This window comes from Mizuhopecten yessoensis, unplaced genomic scaffold, assembly GCF_002113885.1.
Source record: "Mizuhopecten yessoensis strain PY_sf001 unplaced genomic scaffold, ASM211388v2 scaffold10651, whole genome shotgun sequence".
NCBI lineage: Eukaryota > Metazoa > Mollusca > Bivalvia > Pectinida > Pectinidae > Mizuhopecten > Mizuhopecten yessoensis.
Window position 1 is genome coordinate 1,061,862 of NW_018408653.1, and position 24,671 is coordinate 1,086,532.

The window sequence follows — 24,671 nt, forward strand, 5'->3', positions numbered from 1 at the left end:
CGAATGTAGTCATAATAAAATTATAAGAATAGACCCTGGGGTCTGACCAAACCCCTCGGGACCTAGTTTCTTAGTCACAGCTTGGAAACAGTTGAGATCCCCACCCTATAACCATATATACAATTTCTGAGTATAAAGAGATGAATGCACATATGCTCCCAGGATGGCCTTGGGGTCTGCCCCACCCTTGGAGACTTAACCCCTGGGTCATAACTTTGAAATGGTTGAGATCCCCACCCCAAAACTCTATATACAATTGTTGGGCATAAAGAGACGAATGTAGTCATAATAAAATTATAAGAATAGACCCTGGGGTCTGACCAAACCCCTCGGGACCTAGTTTCTTAGTCACAGCTTGGAAACAGTTGAGATCCCCACCCTATAACCATATATACAATTTCTGAGTATAAAGAGATGAATGCACATATGCTCCCAGGATGGCCTTGGGGTCTGCCCCACCCTTGGAGACTTAACCCCTGGGTCATAACTTTGAAATGGTTAAGATCTCCACCCAAAAACTATATATACAATTGTTGGGCATAAAGAGAGGAATGCAGTCAGGATATTAGAATTGATCCTGAGGTCTGGCCACAACCCTAGGGACCTAGTTTCTGAGTTACAGCTTGGAAGCAGTTGAGATCCCCACCCCATAACCATACATTAAATTGCTGGGCATGAAAAATCTAATACAGATATGCTACAAGGATTGGCCTTGGGGTCTGGCATATTCCCTTGGATCTCATTTGGAGAATTTTTTGCCATGATTGCTTAGATATCCAGGTGAGCGATACAGGCCCTCTGGGCCTCTTGTGTGGAATTGTCATGGGTTATTGGTGTGATCAAAAGGAATTGTCTAGGGTTATTGCTCTGATCAGAAGGATTTATTTTTGGGTATTGCTCTGATCAGGGTTATTACTCTGATTATATGGAATTGTCAAGGGTTATTGGTGTGATCAAAAGGAATTGTCTAGGGTTATTGCTCTGGTCAGAAGGATTTGTTTTGGGGAATTTCTCTGATCAGGGTCATTACTCTGATTATATGTAATTGTCATGGGTTATTGGTGTGATCAAAAGGAATTGTCTAGGGTAATTGCTCTGGTCAGAAGAATTTGTTTCAGGTTATTGCTCTGATCAGGGTTATTACTCTGATTATATGGAATTGACTAGGGTTATTGTACTAATTGTCTAGGGCTGTTAAGAGTTATTGCTTTGATCACAGAAAAAGTTCTATGATTATTCTACTGATCAGATGGAACTGTTTTAGTGTTGTCTTGGGTTATTGTACCGATCAGAGAAAATTGTCTTGGGGTATTGCATAGATCAGGAGGAACCTTCTAGGGTTGTCTAGAATAATTTTAACGATGAGAGAGAATTGTCAGACTATTCAGTGTGAAATGTGTGGGGTCGTTGCACTGATCATCGAGAATTGTCTCCCCTTGGTCTTTTGATGTTTAAGGTTTATATGTTGGTGTATATGGAGCGCTAATTACAGATGGCTTGGGATGGGAGGGACGGGAAGAGGAATGGCGGGTGGTGGGGCAATTCATCAACCGTCTGACAGGATCAGCCCAGACAGTACAATTCCAACGTTCACTCTTCCAAAGCAGGTAATGAATGGCGAGATGTTTGCCAAGGTGCAAGTTTTCGGGATAGCAGTTTATTTAACCAATAGCTCTTGTCACAGGGACCAGACCAATAAGTCAGCCCACCAACTTGTAGGTAATTATCATCATTTAAAAATAGCTTTCAAGTAGAATGGATGTAATTTTCCGCTACAAAGCCAATTTACTGCAGTTTGAGTCTGTACCAACAGTTGGGATATTTTCTGAACAGCTTGACTTATAGAATGAATGCTACCTGGGATTTCAATTCCATGATTCAGCCATTAGAAAGTACAACCTGATACCTCTGCCCCGCCCGCACCTCCATCATCTACAGGATCCAGTTATCACTCAGGGGAGGTAACTGTTAATTAGTGCACTGCCCCCGGGAGAGGGTTCCGACCTTTTCACAAGCGGACCTCTGGTGTGACTGATGTATCCTTTACTGTCAATTTGCTGATGTTATATGCATGAGAGAAGTCCCTCTTTGGGATTGTGTACCACGGAAAATACTTGATATCTCAATCCAATTTAGTATTGACCATGTGTCGTCCTACAGGCAACTCACAACACTTTTGTCTGCCCTAATTACTCGCCTCTTTCTCATCACAGCGTTAGGCATACATATCCGTCTAATTGTGATTGGTTCCTCAATGTCAGTGGTACACATCCTTTAGTTTTGATTGGTTCCTTGAGGCTGTAGATTATGCAACAGTTTTGGAGTTCTTTATGTTGTAAATGATAGATACCATCCTTATGTTGTTTTGTTTTTTCTTTTAAATTTGAAGCAAAGTAAACTCGGGAAATTGGTGCTCTTTAATTTGCATCCTCAGTCTTGCATACTTGTTGTAATGATCTATTGTCATTTTAACTTTTATTTCTCCTGAAAGGGAAAAATTTCTTTCAACAAGTTCCATAGAATATGTTATAGATTACTTGTGGAAATGTTTTGGGATCCTGCCCTTTTTAAGTCTCACTGAGGAAAAACTTCTTGATTTTAATATCACATCCATGTTACATTCGTCCTTCACATTTGATAACTATGTTTATTTCATCACTTACTACAGTTTGCTGTAATGATAAATTCGCTTTCATTACGGAGGGTGAAAAAGGCAAAAATTAAACTGCTGCAGAAATTTCAAAGTAAACAGTATATATAAATGGAAGTTTGTATGAGTTTTAGCTATATATGTCACTGAATATTTGAGTTGAAACAAAATCCAAGATGGCTACCTTGGTCTCTTTATTGCAAAAGCATCTCGACTTCCACTTGGTCAATACTAACCAAACAGGGTATGAAAAATGCTAGCTCTTATGGTCCTCAAAAGGCAATGCTGTTTTTTTAGGTTCATCTAAGATGTCAATGCAGCCATCTGATTGGCTAAGACATTTTTGGCTAGTCTCATGATGAAGTTCTGCTCGGTTGACTTTATTCAAACTACAATGTAGGTACAAGTGTTTTTGGCTTTGCATTAAATAAGTGTTCTCATTGTTATTATTTGGGTTAATTTGAAATCCAACATGGCTTGGGCCAATTGGTTCCAAATTGATAAAAAAATCCATCAATTTCTTGTTAAGTTCAATAAAAAAACCAAGAGCAGATGAAATATGTCGGCCCTATGGGCCCTTTTTTATTTATTTTTCGTGGGAGGGGTTGAGAGCTAGTTAAGTAATTACCATTGACAGCTTGAGCCACAGAACATGTTTTTTAGTTGTTTGATACTATCTGAGGCTGTTACGAATTCAAAGAATTCAAAATAAAACAAAAACAAAAAAAGAAATTGGAATTTGCTGAAAATTGTTTGCATGCTGCCCTGATCCTCGCAGGAGAAACTCAATCTGCAGATGATTTTTTGAAGTGTGGGGCTGTTTAACTGCTCCGTAATGAGTAAAGGAGTAGTCGGTATCAAAATGTTTGTCTTTTGCAACATGACAGCCAATAGAAATACTTCAATTTTCTCGAATTGAAAGTTTTGTGTAAAATTATGCTTATCCAGATTCAGTTCAGATTTGAAATATATATTTATGATCTGTATGCATCTATTTTTAAACTTATTTGAAAGCAGTACAAACAATATGTTTCTTACACCTGGAAATTCATAGGAACAACTATGAAAGACAATTTTTTGTAAGCAGCTGTCCTGATGTGTATAGTTCCCATCCCTTTTAAAAACATAACTGAGACTGGGAAATGAATACGGCAACTGTAGTTACTGACAAGGGAGATTACTCTGTTTGTGAATGCGTCACCCACGGTACACAATACAACGTTATGGTACACTGGGGAGACATAAACTCATTTGATATAGATGTCTAACAGCAAATCTTCGTTGAATCTTCTCCTGGGAGTTCGTTGATTCATGATTGGCTCATAAACAGGTCTTGGTGACTTGGGTTATGGCAGGTTGGGACACAACAACACGAGGTGCAAAAGCAGTGTTGTTCCCTCTTATATTTCCATCCCCGTAAGAGGATGAAATGAATCTAGACAAATGGAAATGTGATATGGTCATATAGCGTGCAATTCATTTCTATTTCAGCAGAGAAACCGATAAAGAAGTCCGACAATGGACACAGGCTGGGGATTATTCTCTAATAGGGACGACTCCGGCAGGTAATACTGGCTGAACCGGAATGTCTCCAACTGTCTGTCATGTACAGTATCAGCTTTGTTTCCATCTCAGAAATATTGTTTATCACAAACTCATCTTGTTATCTTCTACAGATTAGAAACATATTGATGAAGATACATGCAGAATTGAAAAAAAATGTATTCTTCTTAAAAAGATATATTTTATTTTAAAAAGAAATGTTTTTTAGTCACCCCTGGGGGAACCCCAGTGGGGACTATTAATTTTGGTTTCAGTCCCAGATTTTGACCTCTGTTAGGAGGGCTGTTGTGTATCTTGCTTCTGTCGGAATATACCAGGCACTAATTACAAGCTCTTGGATAACTCAGATATAGATTTCCTTTTTAAACAGGAATAGCATAAAACCTAAAGGCGTTCCAAATTCCCCACTGGAATTACATATAACCTAAAGATGTTCCGAGTATGAATCTGGCACCTTTGAGGTTCCCGAAGGGGTAAACTGTTGTATTATAAATTGCTATTGACTGATTTAGATATTTTATGTCTGACCAAAGACTACCGTTAATATTTGCGTATAGTGCGCACTTTTTTAAGGGGAAAATGAAGTGTCAAGAAAGGGGTGTACACGATACTCAAGAACAATCCAAAACCAGTCCTTGGTCGAAAAGTTGGAGGTTTAAGTCATATAATACTATAGAATCGGATAAATAAACTCGAGTAAAGTAGGCTCAACTTTTCAGGACGTTACGTTGTGAATTGATAAATACCACGTATCGGGAAACATAACGAAGAATTGCATCGGATTTATTACTCTGTGGTTAAAATGTCGTTCTTGGGTAAAATCTTGCTGAACTCTTCAATCTTGTCCGTAGGTATGTGTCAAAACAACACGGGTAAAGTGGCGAAGTTAGCAAGATTGTGTACCGCAAAGAGTCGCAGTTGCGTGATACTATTAACCGGCAGGAATTTACAAAGTGACATCCAATGCGAATTGAACCGATAATGATAAAAGTTTGAGTTTGAAAATTAAATATCAACGGGTTCAAAACAGCCAAATACATTCCAAACTTTTCTTTTCGAAGGAGAATTGCTGATATCACAATTGTTTGGTGTTCTTCATGTCTTGCGAATTCGGCTGTTGGCGGTCCTCGGCGGAGTGACTGCCTTTAAGCGTACAGTACACATTCTGCCGATATCGATGACCGATTGTGTCGGATTTGCAGACGATCAGAAAACTACCTGGAAAAGTGTATTTCATCACAAAAGATAGTAAAAGATTTATCCGTAAATAAGATTGAATCTTTTCTGAAACTTATTGTTGTGAAAACAACATCGTTATATTCCAATTACCTGTTCTGCCCATGCCAGATGACCGTGTCAGCGCGCAGATCTCCCCGTATTCGAGGTGTCGGTCAACGCTAACGTTATATTTGCGACATGCTTTCCTATTAATTCCCTGTGTTGCCTGAACAGCATGTATGTATTTACACCTGGTAATTGTTTACTATTTTGATTGACAGGTGGAAATATATCCGTTGTAGCTTGGTCAATGATTTATTGGAAAATGATCATACAGAATGATGGGGTGACTTTCATGTCATTCTGACATATATCTAGTTAGTTTGAAGTTATGATTCCTCAATTTAAGTTCTTTATAATTCTAATTTAAACATCATTAATACATCAGTAATACAAATTACCCGAATTTTATCAGACTTCAAAGTAACAATCTTCATGGTAAGGTTTAGAAGATTGTAACAGCTTTGTCATTCCATGTCAATTGAATATATCTTTGTGATATTACTAAAACGAATTGAATTTAGATTTGTACAATATTTTATAGCAGTTATTGGATTTACTTGAATATTATTTTAATGTAAGAGAGATTTTTGTTTGACGTTACAAAATCACATTACCATCGAAAAACACTTTGTTTCATGGACAGCATCAGACCGACAGAATCTGTGTCCTGGGAAGGTTTGAAGTCTATGTGAGGGCAGTGCTGATCAAAGAGACTGTCCCTGGAGGTTTTTTTGTGAGTAAGGTATGGGATATCTAGTACGTTAATGCCAGGGATCATTGTTTTATTGCTAAAGGAAGTCGGAGAATAGGGCGAGGACACGATCCTGTAACAATTGTCTCCATATTTATAGACCCCAGGATAGTCTAACAATGCTCTCCATATTCATGGACTCTGTGCTGTGTTTACTGAAGCTGTTACGTGGGAGTCCTAAAAGACCCGCAGACAATTCCAGCATGTTTGTGTTGCCTGCCTTCATACGATGACACTCTGATGGTCTAATGCGAGAATGTCCCGCTACAAATCTACTTTTTGCAGACAAATAGGATTTGAATTCTAGGTTCATTTATTTAGCTACAGGAAGCTGTAGGCCTATTTGAGCCCTCTTCCTCTTTCAAATTTACAATTTTATATTCCTTAATAGGCTGTATTGGCGGAAATGTCTAAGACATGTATGTAAATGTGTGCTCGAGTTGCGGGGCATTTGCCTGCTCGTCAGACAATAATGCCAATTGCCTTGAATTCTTTCAACTTGGCTGCATATTTTCCAACATTTCAAAGAAACTACGGTTCAGATTTTACATTGATCATCCTTTGTTGTTATTTTAAACATCTAAAACCTCTTAGGTATACCTTTAATTTATCTTATTGTATATCTAGCCATTCTTTTATGCATTTTAAATAAAATTACATACGTTACTGGAGTTATTTCTACTGTGAAAACTGTCTCTACAGACGTATTCGTGACTACTGACACCTGTCATTACCGACCACGGACATAATAGACCTTTAAGATTGTATGGCTCCCAGTGAAACCTGACTTAACTGACACCTTACTTTAAGGACATCTTGTAATATCTGACATGATCGTATAGCCCCAGAAGATTTGAGTAGGAACATATGGTTTGAGATATCAATGTAGCTGATTTCTTGTCTTGTTGCTTCAGGGTGTTCTGTACCAAGTACTAAGGTTTATCTGTTATCAAACTCTTATATATATGTCTTAGTGCGGCAAAGCAATCTACCCCCAGTCCAGTGTTGGAGTGGTGGAGTGTACAATGAGATTAGGTGGAGGATCAGGAGACGTGTGATTTTAAATAGTTGACAATAACGAGAAAACTTGTTTGCGATTATACAATTTCCAGAAGCAGATTACAACTTGAAAGCTTTTTTTTCTTTTAATCTACTTCGGATGCTGAAACAGTTACCTGGGGTTTCCGTGGCTATTCTAATGAAGCACGGCGGTTTCCTGGGGTTGGTGATAGTGGGAAGGCTGACAGGCAGTGATGGATGAGGGCGAGGACAATTCATTAGATTATCTCTCTCCCCCAGCCCTAAACTGATCCACTATCAAAACAATATCATACCTAGTTATATAAAAACTCGTGTCTTTTGTCCTATCACACAAGTACAGATAATTGATTTATGTGTTTGATAAATTACTTCCCTTTGCTGTCACTCTCCGAACATGAAAAGTAAATTTAACACACTTCATTTTTAATATTATATTCACAATCTGGGATAAGACCAGTGAGCGTGTTGCACTTTGCCATTGGTGCCATGTATTTGATTTAAGCTTGTATTATAATATATTTTAATTGATTCCTGTTTGAGATATCTGAAATCACAACAAGCAGCTTGTGTTATAAAAGTGGGATGATACCGTGTTCGGTGAATAAAAAGACATCCGTTAATATATTGTTCAGAATTTTTTTCCATTCGACCAAATAACTGGAATTGGAATGAACAGTAGTATAAACGGCCAATGGAAGTTTTGTTTTACATGTTTAACCATAAACGCTTCCTTATGCACATGACTGGGATCACTTCATGTTTAAATAGACTGGAATAGAAGGATCCCTGTTCCACTACACTGTGGATTTGCCTATATGCAGTAACCTCCCCTTACCTTCCTCTTCTATAAAACTGTAGTACAGTTAGGCCAGGACACTTCCACTGACCAGGTAACTCAATTGGTTAGTGCTATAGTATAACAGTCTGAGTTCCTGGGTTCGAATCTCAGTCTACCCCTGTTAAGTTTTTACATTCAGAACATTGTTGTTGATTAAATTTTGTTTATTTCATCTTTATTATTTCTCATGAAAGTCCCACAAGGTATAGTTTTCTTTCCAGAAATCATTTATCACAGAAAACACAATTTCCCATACTTGGTTTTAGTTTTTGGCAGTGGTTTGGGGATTCTCAAGGCACACCAAGTCTGACTACTTCCAAGACAGAGGTCACAGCCAGGGGTCAAATATTAAATATCCCCATTTGTCAGTCACAGGTCACACTTTCGATCATTCACTGAATATTTGTTCCACAGCATACAATTGATTTCACTGAGTGAGATCATTCACTGTCCTTTTAAAAAGCTACTACTCATGAATGCTGTAAAGTTTTCAACTAAATTTTATATGAAGCATATTTACATCAGATTTCCTCAAAACATGGAATCTTAACATTGTCTTTAAGTAGCTTGAGCTTGTGCAGGTGTATCCCACATCAATTATCCCATTATTTATGAAAGAGTTGTTGCCCTTTTTGTTATCATTACATGCTTGTCTGGACAATGTATCCTTCAGTTTCCATCTGTCATTCTTGTAGCCTTGACGGTTGAACCAATATCTATTTAGTTTTGCATGTGTATCTAAAACAATTCCAATATGATGTTTCATTATGGAGTTATTACCCCTTTTTAGCTTGCCTATTTGGACAATAGGGGGGGCTAATGTAGTCACCCTGGCTTCGGTGTCCCACTTCACTGAGGTTAAAGACAGTGTTTGATCATCACACTCAATACACTATAGTCTATTATAAGGTTGAGGCATTATTAGGGAGTGTAAGCAGTGTGCTGAACCAGCTTTTCATACCTTAGGGCAAAACTGGTTAATTGGACTTGGTTAAAGTTTTTGGGGCAAGCTTGAGGTTAAAGGTTTTGGGGCAAGCTTGAGGTTAAAGGTTTTGGGGCAAGCTTGAGGTTAAAGGTTTTGGGGCAAGCTTGAGGTTAAAGGTTTTGGGGCAAGCTTGAGGTTAAAGGTTTTGGGGCAAGCTTGAGGTTAAAGGTTTTGGGGCAAGCTTGAGGTTAAAGGTTTTGGGGCAAGCTTGAGGTTAAAGGTTTTGGGGCAAGCTTGAGGTTAAAGGTTTTGGGGCAAGCTTGAGGTTAAAGGTTTTGGGGCAAGCTTGAGGTTAAAGGTTTTGGGGCAAGCTTGAGGTTAAAGGTTTTGGGGCAAGCTTGAGGTTAAAGGTTTTGGGGCAAGCTTGAGGTTAAAGGTTTTGGGGCAAGTTTGAGGTTAAAGGTTTTGGGCAGGTTTTTTTGCGAAGTGTTGGACCCTCATTATGAATAGGCTATTGTCTATTATAAGGTTGAAGTATTTATATGGAGTGTTAGTAATGTTCTGGATTATATTTTCATATTTTTGGGGCCAAAAACAGCTTAATCGGACTTTGTTAAAATGTTGGGCATGTATGCATGTGCAGTGTTGGATCGGTCACTGCCATCAAAACGCTGTTGACTTTTTCACGTTGTTTGGTCATCTTTTCTTTTGAAATGTACAACATGATACGGAACAGAAAAACCTTGTTATATTGCCAACATTTATTCAAAGAAATATTTGCATTATAAAGGGGTTTGACAATATATTGAGGGAAATGTGTAAAGGAGTTTTTAAGAAAAACTTAATTAATTAAGGGACCTGAAAATATGTTGGTGGTTAGCAAGGTGGCAAATGAAATGACAGGCATTATATCAAGGTTTTACTGTACATTTGTTTTATTGATATTTGCTATCTTACAACATATATCGCCAATAGGCGAACTATGCTGTTCTCTAACAGCTCTTGTTATCATTGTTAACACTGCAAACTCGTCTTGAAAACTAGTAATTCTGTTTCCATACGATTTTCTTCAAACTTTGTAGACTGAACCACCATCACATTAAGTTTAGCATTGTTAATCCAAAGAAAACCGATACTAAGTTTATTTACAGAGTTACTGCCCCTACTTTTATCTGCACATGCAAGTCTTATTCGAATAACTTAATCTTCATAAATGTTCATTTGATTTCTTTGAAACCTGGTGGGGCTTATCACCATCATTTGAAGTTGTACATGTCTATCAAGTACATTTCCTATAATTCATTTCTCGGGGAAGGAACACTTATATTAAGATGGATAGGGGAGATAACTTAGTCATCTTCCTACAGCTCGTGTTGCTCCTCAACTCGACAAATCAGACGTGATAGTTTATGCACATTCATATTACTGAATTATTTTATCTATGACATGTTTCTGTCTATTTAATTTATTTATGGGCATCTTGTTTGAAAAACATTATGATTTTTGTAAAAAGATACAACATCCGCACTGAATTTGAATTGACATATTTTCTAACCAAATAAACCTATTTGCATATCAAACATTGCAATCCCTCCACTGTGCATCATTTTAATAATTCCTCATCTGTGATATCAATATAGACCAGCAGCATTGCTATACTCGATACCGTTCGTGAATTAGCAATTCTGATGATCGAACGCCTTCTTATTAAATTGCAATGAAATCAATATGAATTCCCACACACGATTGTCATCAAGTGTTTATATTTAAAAAATGATGATGAGGAAATCCTGGGGGATATTTATGGCTACTTTGTATGATTTATAGATAGTTTTGGCCTGTTTACCCTCATCTGTATGTATTAAATAAACCCGGGGTACTTTGAGCAGACGACCAATGCACAATCAAATTTTGATTAATTTTGTGACAAAAAAGTCCGTTCTCATCAACATAACTGACAGTTATGTTTGTTTGATGGCAGAAGCTTTCCTCAAATGAAATGAAACTTGCTAATGAATTGAATAACTACGGTGGTGAGTGCCAGCTAATTGGATAACCTCCCGACCAATCTCCAAGTCTCCATCTTTTGATTTCAATTCTGTGGTCATTGTGGCCTTTATTTTTGTATCCCTACGTCTAATTGTGCTGTTACGAAATGAATGCTCTGATTTCATCAAACAATCGGCTAATAATCAAATTATTTGGTTTTGAATAATACAGATACATTGCCGATGGATGGCTCATGTCTCATCTTTATTCCGTGTATCAATAGCGACACTCGGATATCTCCCCCCTACCAGCCATTTATTAGATGACAGCGGAGAAGACAAATGGAAGAGATAAGAAACGAGCTGAATCTAGATTATTTATCTTCCTGTCCAAATAGATCTTGTTGCCAAATTACATTGCGTCCACGTTTTGTAAGGAAAATGACCGGTGGACTATGACAGATTCGGCCAGTCGTTGCCCTTCCTTGTTACAGTCTGGTAGCTAAGACTGTCTTTGCTCATAACGGGTTCGGAAGCATTATAAACTAGCCGTCTGTATGATTGGTCTTGGCCGTCCATGATATAGTTTCATAGCTCATTTAGGCTTCCTCAGCGCACATAAGGACAAATCTCGAACTTGAAAAGTCGATACAAAAAACAACAATATCATCACAAGGAGACAAAACAAAAGACATGATGTACCCAGATAAAGATGGAGGAGAAGTCATGTGACCTGGAATGATGATCACTTCCCGCACCACAGGTGGCATCTGGCATTGTTATAACAAAACACAGCTGCTGTTTTACGGAGCATCACTGAACTCTCCTTGAGGTTATAGGAAAAACACTTCTTCTCATTTCAGGATGTAATGGTAATTTTTTCTGCTCTTATTCTAGATTAAAATTGTAGATTTTAAGCATTTGGTGAGTTTTGCTCATTTCAGTGAGGTATAAATATCCTCACAAATCATAGTTTCATTCCTTTTCAGAAAGGAACTCCGATATTGTCGTCATCATCGTTACATCGTCGTCGTCGTCGTTTAGAAATGTCTCCTAATCTGCTATTCTAAGTCTATTAACCAGGTATTATTGTCAATTTCTATACATGACATTCAAGAGCTACATGTAAGGCGCTATTTCTCATAGCGAACTATATTTCTTGTGGCAACCTATACTTGTCCCCCATTAAATCTGTTTTAGTTGCCATCCCCTGTGATTAACAAAATCTAGCAGTTACAGAGACAACAAAGTTTTAGTGCATGTTTTTCATCTAAGTCCAATATTAGGATGTATGATACCTTACTGTGACCTGAACTTTGACATGAAGACTAAATGATGTATATAACCTTACTTTGACATGGAGACTTAAGGATGCATGCTACCTTACTGTGACATGGAGACTTAAGGGTGTATGCTATCTTACTGTGACATGGAGACTTAAGGGTGTATGCTACCTTACTGTGACATGGAGACTTAAGGGTGTATGCTACCTTACTGTGACATGGAGACTTAAGGGTGTATGCTACCTTACTGTGACATGGAGACTTAAGGGTGTATGCTACCTTACTGTGACATGGAGACTTAAGGGTGTATGCTACCTTACTGTGACATGGAGACTTAAGGGTGTATGCTACCTTACTGTGACATGGAGACTTAAGGGTGTATGCTACCTTACTGTGACATGGAGACTTAAGGGTGTATGCTACCTTACTGTGACATGGAGACTTAAGGGTGTATGCTACCTTACTGTGACATGGAGACTTAAGGGTGTATGCTACCTTACTGTGACATGGAGACTTAAGGGTGTATGCTACCTTACTGTGACATGGAGACTTAAGGGTGTATGCTACCTTACTGTGACATGGAGACTTAAGGGTGTATGCTACCTTACTGTGACATGGAGACTTAAGGGTGTATGCTACCTTACTGTGACATGGAGACTTAAGGGTGTATGCTACCTTACTGTGACATGGAGACTTAAGGGTGTATGCTACCTTACTGTGACATGGAGACTTAAGGGTGTATGCTACCTTACTGTGACATGGAGACTTAAGGGTGTATGCTACCTTACTGTGACATGGAGACTTAAGGGTGTATGCTACCTTACTGTGACATGGAGACTTAAGGGTGTATGCTACCTTACTGTGACATGGAGACTTAAGGGTGTATGCTACCTTACTGTGACATGGAGACTTAAGGGTGTATGCTACCTTACTGTGACATGGAGACTTAAGGGTGTATGCTACCTTACTGTGACATGGAGACTTAAGGGTGTATGCTACCTTACTGTGACATGGAGACTTAAGGGTGTATGCTACCTTACTGTGACATGGAGACTTAAGGGTGTATGCTACCTTACTGTGACATGGAGACTTAAGGGTGTATGCTACCTTACTGTGACATGGAGACTTAAGGGTGTATGCTACCTTACTGTGACATGGAGACTTAAGGGTGTATGCTACCTTACTGTGACATGGAGACTTAAGGGTGTATGCTACCTTACTGTGACATGGAGACTTAAGGGTGTATGCTACCTTACTGTGACATGGAGACTTAAGGGTGTATGCTACCTTACTGTGACATGGAGACTTAAGGGTGTATGCTACCTTACTGTGACATGGAGACTTAAGGGTGTATGCTACCTTACTGTGACATGGAGACTTAAGGGTGTATGCTACCTTACTGTGACATGGAGACTTAAGGGTGTATGCTACCTTACTGTGACATGGAGACTTAAGGGTGTATGCTACCTTACTGTGACATGGAGACTTAAGGGTGTATGCTACCTTACTGTGACATGGAGACTTAAGGGTGTATGCTACCTTACTGTGACATGGAGACTTAAGGGTGTATGCTACCTTACTGTGACATGGAGACTTAAGGGTGTATGCTACCTTACTGTGACATGGAGACTTAAGGGTGTATGCTACCTTACTGTGACATGGAGACTTAAGGGTGTATGCTACCTTACTGTGACATGGAGACTTAAGGGTGTATGCTACCTTACTGTGACATGGAGACTTAAGGGTGTATGCTACCTTACTGTGACATGGAGACTTAAGGGTGTATGCTACCTTACTGTGACATGGAGACTTAAGGGTGTATGCTACCTTACTGTGACATGGAGACTTAAGGGTGTATGCTACCTTACTGTGACATGGAGACTTAAGGGTGTATGCTACCTTACTGTGACATGGAGACTTAAGGGTGTATGCTACCTTACTGTGACATGGAGACTTAAGGGTGTATGCTACCTTACTGTGACATGGAGACTTAAGGGTGTATGCTACCTTACTGTGACATGGAGACTTAAGGGTGTATGCTACCTTACTGTGACATGGAGACTTAAGGGTGTATGCTACCTTACTGTGACATGGAGACTTAAGGGTGTATGCTACCTTACTGTGACATGGAGACTTAAGGGTGTATGCTACCTTACTGTGACATGGAGACTTAAGGGTGTATGCTACCTTACTGTGACATGGAGACTTAAGGGTGTATGCTACCTTACTGTGACATGGAGACTTAAGGGTGTATGCTACCTTACTGTGACATGGAGACTTAAGGGTGTATGCTACCTTACTGTGACATGGAGACTTAAGGGTGTATGCTACCTTACTGTGACATGGAGACTTAAGGGTGTATGCTACCTTACTGTGACATGGAGACTTAAGGGTGTATGATACCTTACTGTGACATGGAGACTTAAGGGTGTATGCTACCTTACTGTGACATGGAGACTTAAGGGTGTATGCTACCTTACTGTGACATGGAGACTTAAGGGTGTATGCTACCTTACTGTGACATGGAGACTTAAGGGTGTATGCTACCTTACTGTGACATGGAGACTTAAGGGTGTATGCTACCTTACTGTGACATGGAGACTTAAGGGTGTATGCTACCTTACTGTGACATGGAGACTTAAGGGTGTATGCTACCTTACTGTGACATGGAGACTTAAGGGTGTATGCTACCTTACTGTGACATGGAGACTTAAGGGTGTATGCTACCTTACTGTGACATGGAGACTTAAGGGTGTATGCTACCTTACTGTGACATGGAGACTTAAGGGTGTATGCTACCTTACTGTGACATGGAGACTTAAGGGTGTATGCTACCTTACTGTGACATGGAGACTTAAGGGTGTATGCTACCTTACTGTGACATGGAGACTTAAGGGTGTATGCTACCTTACTGTGACATGGAGACTTAAGGGTGTATGCTACCTTACTGTGACATGGAGACTTAAGGGTGTATGCTACCTTACTGTGACATGGAGACTTAAGGGTGTATGCTACCTTACTGTGACATGGAGACTTAAGGGTGTATGCTACCTTACTGTGACATGGAGACTTAAGGGTGTATGATACCTTACTGTGACATGGAGACTTAAGGGTGTATGCTACCTTACTATGACATGGAGACTTAAGGGTGTATGATACCTTACTGTGACATGGAGACTTAAGGATGTATGCTACCTTACTGTGACATGGAGACTTAAGGGTGTATGTTACCTTACTGCGACATGAACTTTGACATGAAGACTCAATGATGTATATAACCTTACTTTGACATGGAGACTTTAGGATGGATGCTACCTTACTGTGACATGGAGACTTAAGGGTGTATGCTACCTTACTGTGACATGGAGACTTAAGGATGTATGTTGCCTTTTTAATTACTTTGACATGGAGACTTAAGGATGTATGTTACCTTACTGCGACATGGAGACTTAAGGATGTATGTTATTATAAAATGTCAATTTTTAATCGTTTATAGATCATTTATTTTACACAATTTCAGCATTTATGAAATTGATATACATTAATGCAACACTAATGTATGTCAGTATCATTTTTATTAGCTCACCTGGTCCGAAGGACCAAGGTGAGCTTATGCCATACCGCAGCGTCCGTCGTCCTGCGTCCCCAATGGGGGAAACATAGCAAATTCTTCTTTAAAATCCTTCTTCTTCTGTAGGAATGAAAGGATTTGGTCCATATTTGGTGTGAAGCATCCTTGGGTAGTGGGAAACCAATTTTGTATAAACCATGGGTCTGGCTCACCAGGGGCCTGAGGATCAGGGCCCAATAGGGGAAATAAAGCAAATCATTCTTTAAAATCCTTCTTCTTCTGTAGGAATGAAAGGATTTGGTCCATATTTGGTCAGAAGCATCCTTGGGGGAAGGGGAACAAAGTTTGTATAAACTGTGGATCTGCCCCCCCAGGTGCCTGAGGGGCGACGCCAAATAGGGGAAATATAGCAAATTCTTTAAAATCTTTCTTCTTCTGTAGGAATGAAAGAATTTGTTCCATATTTGGTCTGAAGCATTCTTGGGTGAAGGGGAACCAATTTTGTATACACCGTGGAGCTGACCCCCGAGGTGCCTGAGCGGTGGCGCCCAATAGGGGAAACATAGCAAATTATTCTTTAAAATCCTTCTTCTTCTGTAGGAATGGAAGGATTTGGTCCATATTTGGTCAGAAGCATCCTTGGGTGAAGGGGGTTCAACTTTGTATAAACCATGGGTCTGGCTCCCCAGGGGCCTGATGGGCGGGGCCCAATAGGGGAAACATAGCAAATTATTCTTTAAAATCCTTCTTCTGTAGGAATGAAAGGATTTGGTCCATATTTGGTGTGGAGTATCCTTGGGGGAAGGGGAACAAAGTTTGTATAAATGGTTGGTCTGGCCCCTCTGGGGGCTGAGGGGCGGGGCACAATAGGGGAAATATAGCAAATTCTTTAAAATCCTTCTTCTGTAGGAATGAAAGGATTTGTTCCATATTTGGTCTGAAGCATTTTTGGGTGAAGGGGAACCAATTTTGTATACCCCATGAATCTGGCCCCCCAGGGGCCTGAGCGGCAGGATCCAATAGGGGAAACATAGCAAATTATTGTTTAAAATTCTTCTTCTTCTGTAGGCATGAAAGCATTTGGTCCATATTTGGTCTGAAGCATCCTTGGGTAAAGGGGATCCAATTTTGTATAAATCAAGGGTCTGGCCCCCCCAGGGGCCTGAGAGGCAGGGCCCAATAGGGGAAACATAGCAAATTATTCTTTAAAATCCTTATTCTTCTGTAGGAATGAAAGGATTAATATATTTGGTCCATATTTGGTGTGGAACATCCTTGGGTAAAGGGGAACCAATTTTGTATAAACAGTTTGTGGCCCCCCTTGGACCTGAGGGGTGGGGCCCAATAGGGGAAATAGAGATAAATCTTCAAAATCCTTCTTCTTCGGTAGGAATGACAGGATTTTGTCCAGAAGGGGAACCAATTTTGTATAAACGGTGTGTCTGACCCCCCTGTAGGCAGAGAGGCGGGGCCCAATAGGGAAAATAGAGGTAAAACCTTTAAAATCCTTCTTTCACCATAGGGATTAAGGGATTTTATCCTAATTTAGTCTGGAGCATCCTTGGGCCAAGGGGACTCAATTTTGTATTAGTAGTAGGTTTCTGAGGGGGGCAGAAGGGCGGGCCCAATAGGAGAAATAGAGGTAAAACATTTGAAAACCTTCTCCGACTATCGGGATGAAGGGATTTTATCCTTATTTAGTGTGGAGCATCCTTGGGTAACGGTGACTCAATTTTGTATAATTGGTGGGTATGACCACCGTAGGGGCATAGGGGTGGGGCTCTGTTTGAAGTTTGTTCTCTATATCTGAAGTACTGGATGGATCTTTCTGAAATTTCATATGTACTTACAGCACATGGAGTGCTATATCTTTACTTCATACCAATAACTTTAATTATATTCAGGTGAGAGATACAGGCCCTCTGGGCCTCTTGTTGACATTGTTTTGCAAAACATTGTGTTTCATTTTTTTTTCAAAATTCATTCCTTTTTACATAAATTTCCATTTAGATCCTTAACATTCTGATAACCTATATTTTTTTTTGTAGCAGAAAACTTTCTTTACTTCAAAGCAATATAACTACAAAATTTTAAGAAATTCTACTGAGAAATGGCGATACAATCCTATTACCTTAAGGATGCGAGCTACCTTACTGTGACATCGAGACTAAAGGGTGTATGTTACCTTACTTTGACATGGAGACTTAAGGGTGTATGTTACCTTACTGTGACATGGAGACTAGCGGATGCATGTTACCTTACTGTGACCTGGAGTCTTAAGGGTGTATGTTACCTTACTTTGACATGAAGACTTAAGGGTGTATGTTTCGTTACTGTGACATGTAAATTTAAGGATGTATGCTACTTACTATGACATGGAGACAGGAGGATGTAGGCTACTTCAATGTACTATGAAAACTTAAGGATATGTGCGACCTTACTATGACATATACTCATCTGAAAAGATATCCCCACTATGAATTCAGCATAAAATGCTAATAGACATGTGAAATTGAAAAGTTCACAAGAATTGATGACATATTAAAAAGTACAAAAAAAGTGACGACATATTTAAAAATACACATGAATGCATTCCTTGATAATGCTCGGGGCATTCTAAATTATTTGATTATGTAAATAAAAAAAGTTTGAAGGGAGCTAACTCCAGGCAGCATAGAGTCTTAATAAGGGTGTCCTATTGTCTCTATACATTATTAGCTGAGCTTATGCTGTGGCGTGTTGTCCGTCTGCTGTCCGTCCGTCTGCCGTTCATCCGTCGGTCCTCCGGCTTCCGGCATCAATATTTTACTTTAAACAGCTTCTTCTTGATAACCAAAACCCCTAGGGTGATGATATTGGGCCTGTAGCATGCTGGGATGAAGAGCTACCAAGTTTGTTCAAATGAATGACCTTGACCCACTTTCAAGGTCACATGGGTCAAATGTGATAAATCGTCAAACGACTTCTTCTCAATGACCAAAGGGCTCCGGGTACTGATATTAGGCCTGTAGCATGCTGGGATGAAGAACTACCAAGTTTGTTCAAATGAATGACCTTGACCAACTTTCAAGGCCCCAGGGGTCAAATGTCTTAAAATCTTCGAACAACCTCTTCTCAATAACCAAGAGGCCTAGGATCATGATATTTGGCCAGTTACATGCTGGGATGAAGGGAATACCAAGTTTGTTCTAATGAATGACTTTGACATATATTCAAAGTCACAGGGGTCAAATATGTTTAAAACCTTTAGAAGACTTCCTCTCAATAAGCAAAAGGCCAAGGGTGATGATATTTAGCCATTAACATGTTGGGATGAAGGACTACCAAGTTTGTTCAAATGAATGACCTTCGCCCATATTCAAGGTCACAGGTGTCAATATATGTTTAAATACTTAAATGACTTGTTTTGTATAACCAAAAGGTCCAGGGTACTGATATTTTCCCAGAAGCATGCTGGGTTGGAAGACTATAAACTCTGTTCAACCTAATGTCATTGTTTGACATTCAAGGTCACAGGCTTCATATGTTTTAATCTTTTAATAGGTTCTTATGAATCAAACACTGGTATTCTGCCTGTAGCTGTATTTTAGTCCACTTTTTAGATTACAAGTGTGAGATTAATACCAGGTGAGCTATTCAGGCCCATTGGGCCTCTTGTTTCATTTATGAATTAGATAATAAACTTCTCTTAAGGCATGAACTGGTGAATAGATTAAAGATAAAAGTCATCAATATTCTTAAGGTCATAAGCCATCTGTAAAACCATATCAGAATCAAATATTTCAATTTCAGCAACATCATGTAAAACAAATTTCCAGGAAAGATAATTAAAGTTTAACTCTCCCACTGGCAAAGACCTTATGATATTACAGCGATTCCCATCTTCCTCTATCTATTTTATATATGACTGATAACTGCTGGTATTCCGATCCTCAATAGTGACATGTTGCATAATTGCTATGAAATAAACTCTAAACTTTTTGGTCATGAACATTTCACGCCACATTTCCGTTATAGATTGAAGCTTTCAAATATATACTTTTTAATGTTTTAAATTACAAGTCTTGCACTGAGAAAATCTGGTCTGTGAAACTTTCGCATTTAAAATAATACAATGTTGCTAATGAACTTAATAGATGGGAAATATTTATATTATCCGATCCGGAACTCGAAGCTTGGGTTATGAAAACAATTAAGTCTGAAATTAGTGCATGGAATTTTCCGGCTAACATTATATCGGAGAGAGATGAGAAATGGTTAATACAATACATTTAACAGACACGCTGATGCATTATGTAGAGGGATGGGAGCTGAAGATTCCTCCTTCACGGAGATAGCACCACTGCTGCGGAGGCTGTGCAGGGCAACTATAGGACACATCCTGGACTACACTAGTCGCCCCCAGGGCTGATAGCAGTGCGTTGAGTTCTAACACAAAGTGTTGGGAATCATCCAATGTTTACCAGGAACACTATCACACCGGTGTTTTTATAGACGTGACATTTCTCGCAGACGCTCAGACTGTTTTTTGGTCGCATCCTAGAGGTGTGAGCTTTAAAAGAACCGACTGTGAATTGCAGTGTTTGTGGATTTATATAATAATATTGTACCCTGTTATACACAGGGTTAGTTGTCAACTTCAGTTGCTGGTAGTGTTACTAATTAATATAAGTGTCACCGACAGTTGTCTGTGTGTGGTACAGTGTCACCAACAGATAGTTACAGTGTCGAGAAGTCGTAGTGATATACACCCTCAACGTACACTGTCAGACATTACAACACGTATCAGTAATACCCTGTGACCAGCTTTTGGTTTGGAAAGAAATAAAAGTCATAAAAAAACTGTGAGAGAACATTTTGCCTGAACGGCAGAAGATCATAGCGATGTGTATAGCAAATTGGCCGGGCCGTTTTAAACTTGATTAAAAGCAGATCAAGTAGCCATTGATTTTTTGTTGGGTGGTGCTGTAGATAGTTGGTCTCCATATGCGGAATTCGTGCACTCTGGCATACTAATCTGTTGAGAGGCCACTGGAGAGTGTGTATAGGGGTGTTGTGAAACTGAACAAATGTGTACGACTTTATATAACACATGGTACTAGATACAGGAGGACCAGACTCCTGCCTTGTGAAGCGACATCTGTATAGCTCGGGAATAATAGTCGCACGCTTCCTGTTATAATCGTTCTGAAAACCTAAAAGGTAAGGCACCTTCTCTTTCTCATTGCAAAACATCTCAATTGAAAACAGTTGTTACTCTATTTTTACAGTAAGGCTGTTTTTATCAAGTATTATTTCATACATGTCTAAAGAAATTATACTGCAACATGTTACGTTTTAAACCTACTTTATTACAGAATAAAAAACAAATGGATTATCATATGTTTGTCAGTCTTAGGGAAGCTGTCTATATAGCTGGATCACGCTAATACCACCTATCCTCTTTCCCAGCAACAGTAGCTGGATTATAATTAGGAGAATGGTTGAAGTGATGGGACAGTGTTTTGGGTGGATTATTGCTCCTTGATGTTTTATGTATGATCTGAGGTATGATGTTGTACGAGTAATTCAGGGAATTATGGGATAGATATCATTCTAGTTGGTGACATAACCTTGTGTCATAGTTAGTGGTAGAAGCTTGTTATACTGCCAAGCCTTTTTTGCCATTATAATGGGTTTGATGATATGTAGAGGAAATTTAGTGAAGGCATGTGTAAGAAAACAGAAAAAAAGGGACCTTGAAATACATTGACAGTAAGTGAGGTGGCAGAGGGGGCTTTATATGGAGGTTTTACTGTACAGTAATAAATGAGTGGCATAATTTCAAGGTTATTACTGTACTGTGTTAATTATTATAAACAAGTGGCATTATATTGAGGTTTTACTGTACAGTAATAAATGAGTGGCATTATATCAAGGTTTTTACTGTACAATGATCATCATTATAAATAAGTGGCGTTATATGGAAGTTTTTACTATACAGTAGTAAACAAGTGGCATTATATCGAAGTATCACTGTTTCAAACAATAAGAAATCTTGAAGTTCCCAGGACAATGAAACTGAAATGATCACCATAGAAGTATTTCCATTCTAATCATATCAAGCATCCAGAAAATGTATTTTTCTGTTTATCTGGATTAAACGTCCCTCTGTACATCTACAGCTAGTTATGAGGTGAGAAATGATTGTCTTTACACCGCACTTCTATCCACGGTAACACACACGGTAGTGCACATTGTATTCTGATCTATCAAGTGGCGTCAAGCCGTTTGTCTCCTGCTCTCTCTTGTAGTACACTGTAGACGCTACGTGAGATTTTTGTGTATGTTGTTTTGCCGACTTTCCCCATGGCCATTTTGTCACTGGTACAAAGAGCTAACTACTTGTGGGTTTCACTTGAACCTGTGTGATGATTAGATTGCAGTGTTTCAATCATCTGATGCACTAGCTTAAGAGGATTACATAGAAGCTACCCAAGTGCTTGTCTCCGCGGAATAAGGAGCTAACTTCGACTGTTCAGACCTAACGCACACAATCCCGACACACAATTCTCTCAATCACCGACACACATTTGTATAATTTTTCGATTTCCAGGACTCATCACCTTTCAATCATATTGTACAACAATATCATCAACTTCCTCACAGATTTTAGTCATTGAAGGTTTTGAGGCTAATGAATTTGTGGAGGTATTCTACTGCACGTAAAAATGATATTGAACTTGTGTTGAGATATATTGATACAAGGGAAAGGTTTTAGGGAAACTGTTATACACTCGTAAAGGGTAGTGAACTGGGGTGGAGATTATCTGATACATATATAGTGATTAGTGAACATATATGGAAATATCCTATTACATACAAAATGTATGTAGATATTAGTGAACTTGTACAGAAATATCTCATTACATACAAAATGTATGTAGAGATTAGTGAACATAAATAGAAATATCCTATTACATACAAAATGTATATAGATATTAGTGAACTAGCTTGTACAGAAATATCTCATTACATACAAAATGTATGTAGAGATTAGTGAACATATATAGAAATATCCTATAACATACAAAATGTATATAGAGATTAGTGAACTTGTACAGAAATATCTCATTACATACAAAATGTATGTAGAGATTAGTGAACATAAATAGAAATATCCTATTACATACAAAATGTATGTAGAGATTAGTGAACTTGTATAGGAATATTCTGATACATTGATGCTAGTGAACTTGTATAGTGATTTACTAATATACGTATATTAAAGATTAGTGAACTTGTATATTGAACACATAGAGATTAATGAACTTTTATTAAGATACTTCCAGAAACATGTAAAGGATGGAAATCTTACCCTTCTTAAGTTGTTAAAATAATAAAGATGTTTGTAAATACAAAAATAGAAAATTAAAAGAAGAAAATTATCAGAGTTCAAAGAGCCAAGGGAGGAGCAACATATGTTTTTTGGTGTTATTTTGGAATGTTGAATACTTGCATCACAGTGACGTTATGTTTATATTTATGGTTATGTAAGTTTATTGGTTATATTATAGGCGGTCAATTATTTTTTTAGTTTGTTTTTGTAAAATGGAACAATTAGAAATGGTTATATACATAGTTAAAGGAACTTATAGCAATTCTAGCAATTTCCATGAAGTTCTGCACTGGACTGGACTTTTTTTATTGATTAAATGCAAATGTGTGAGAACGACGAATATTTTTGTCTCCATTGTTCCTACTTACGCTTCTCTAGGTCTTTCTTTCCCATCCCTGCGGAGCCTGTATGTAGTTTGTTTAGTATATATTTCTAATGTAAAGCTAACGTTGGCTGTTTTTCAGATTTTCTAGACAATCTGAATGGGAATAAAACCAGAAATATGTCATAAAAGTTGATAGATTTGTGACTGCTGTATAAATGTCAAATTTTATATTTATTGCTGGCTATATACAATATACACATGGTGATAAACCAGTGTGTTCATCAGTCAAGCCCACCCCTCTCTTTAACAGATTTTAAGGATAAGGATCGTAGCTCCAACTAAGCGTTTTTTGTCGCCATACACATGTATATAAAAAGTGAAACATGTTTATCCTGAACTTTGAGAACCTAAGAAATTAAATCTCAACATATTCATGAGAAACTATGAAATTGTTTTAAACAAGAATTTGTAAGTAGCTGTAGCATATTTGCAGATTTAGAGACCATACATCCCAGTACCCTGTGACTTGTCCCCTCCTTTCCAGAAGTGTTGCACATTAGCAGCTATGTGAAGTGTTGAATTAAAAATATGGATTTGTACTCCTATTGATGACACATTTGAAATGTACACAAGAATCCTTACAAAAAGGGGAGATAACTCTGTACAAAAACCACAGATAAAATATTTAATGTAGCATATAACCTTAACACTTTACTTAGTAATTAATTGCAAGTATTCTACTGCAGATACAGCACTTATACATGTGAATAATCTTCAAAAAACTGTTCCAATAACAAATTCTTATGAAAACTTTTAATGATCTTGATTGATAAAAAGCCCCAAAAAGTTATATATTAGCATAGCTGTCAAGTGGGACCACCAATGGAGATGATAAACCACCAAGAACAGACTAATTACAGAGGAATCCCCAGTCATTGCCGACTGCCCATTTACGGACAGTTCTTACCATAATGGCGGCACAACTTTATTATACAACAGCGGTTTATTCCTGAAAGACTAGTCAAAATGATGTATAATTTGGTCATTGTAAATTGATTATTCACTCGACCATCTTCA

At 38.4% G+C, this 24,671-nt stretch overlaps 1 protein-coding gene across 2 annotated transcripts in view; it reads left to right on the forward strand.

Annotated features, from left to right (window-relative positions):
* Positions 1 to 20,677: 20,677 nt before the first annotated feature.
* Positions 20,678 to 24,671, forward strand: part of LOC110461677 (plexin-A1-like) — a 217,529-nt gene continuing 213,535 nt past the window's right edge. For both annotated transcript variants that reach the window (XM_021515256.1, XM_021515258.1), the window contains exon 1: positions 20,678 to 21,093. The gene's annotated coding sequence lies outside the window, so the exon portion shown is untranslated. The remainder of the gene's footprint in view (positions 21,094 to 24,671) is intronic.